Below are 1,318 nucleotides of genomic sequence, written 5' to 3'. Positions count from 1 at the left end.
ATAAAAAACACTAAGTAAACAATATTAAACTCATAGATAAATTCAAAATGTTAACTAAAAAAAACCTTATTTTTAAAATAAAAAAACATGATACTCGAGCACTACTTGTGCACATACTAGCATATATATATATACAGGGGATAAACAAAACTAAGGTGGTAAAAACCTTAGAAAAATCTTAAATATTGAAGCCCCTTTAAAAGTCATGACTGACAAATATAAACCTCAAGGGATCGTTGACCTCCACTTAATTCAGACAATGACTATTTCCAAACACCTCCAAATGCAACCCGAACCTCAAGACCATCAAGAAAACTGCATCCTTCTGGAGGTTCTAACTTAGCCATCGTATCCGGTTGTACTGTAGAAGATATGGATCCAAAATCACTGGAAAAAAAAAAGACATTGCCAAATTGAAAAGCATGTAAAATAGATGGAGTAAAGGGCATATATGAAGTGGTGGAAAAAACTGACTTGTTTACTTTGACCCAGGTCAAATTTAGTGTCTCCTTTTTCTCATTCAATTCTTTGATCACTTTCTTAATTTTAGACTTGTCATTCTGCATAACACAAGGATAGAATAACCAGTTATGCAAGAAATGTGACAAATTATTGAAATAGATGGGCAAAAAGAAACCTCAATTATGTCTTTCTCTGACATTAAATCATTGTACTCATCTTCTGCCTTCTTAAACATTGCCATTACTTTCTTGTTGACCCATTTTTCAAGCCTAAGGAAAAAATTACATGAAATCCTTTAACAATATAATAATCATAGTTGCACAAAATATTTATTATTATTATAACAGTAAGTCAGTTTATCACGTCAACACACCTAGACTGTTCAGCTTGAAGTTTAGACAAAGCTTTTGCATCATATCATCGGGGAGTATGTGAGAATTGAGAAGTGTTTGTATCATTAGTCTACCAAGAATTAGAACAACTATGCAACTGAACTGATTAAAATGTAAAAACAAGAAAAAAAAAGGACAACTATGTCCTATGTGTCTCACGTTTCAATGGTAGGAACCTTGAAAAATCAAATTTTGTAGCAGAAAGGATATGCTATTTGAACAAATAATAAAAATTGCTTTGTCGTGTTTGAAAACATAGTAAATGAACATATTACCTGTTAATTTCTTTCGACAATTCCTCCAATTTCTTAGCTTCTGCTTTTTTTTCTTTGTGCCTAAGTCTCTTCTTCAACTCAATTCTAGTGACCCTTTTTGTTTTGATAGACCTGTTAGATGAATATTCAAGCAATACAAATATATCAGATTAAAGAAGTAAACAATCAAGTCTAAAAGCAAAATAAAGA

The 1,318-nt window shown here is 31.3% G+C and overlaps 1 pseudogene; it reads right to left on the bottom strand.

Annotated features, from left to right (window-relative positions):
• Positions 1-203: 203 nt before the first annotated feature.
• On the bottom strand, positions 204-703 carry LOC130940078 (structural maintenance of chromosomes protein 2-2-like; annotated as a pseudogene).
• Positions 704-1,318: the final 615 nt, after the last annotated feature.

This window comes from Arachis stenosperma, chromosome 7, assembly GCF_014773155.1.
Source record: "Arachis stenosperma cultivar V10309 chromosome 7, arast.V10309.gnm1.PFL2, whole genome shotgun sequence".
NCBI lineage: Eukaryota > Viridiplantae > Streptophyta > Magnoliopsida > Fabales > Fabaceae > Arachis > Arachis stenosperma.
Note: the sequence above shows the minus strand (reverse complement) of the source record. Positions and strands in the feature narration are given on the sequence as shown.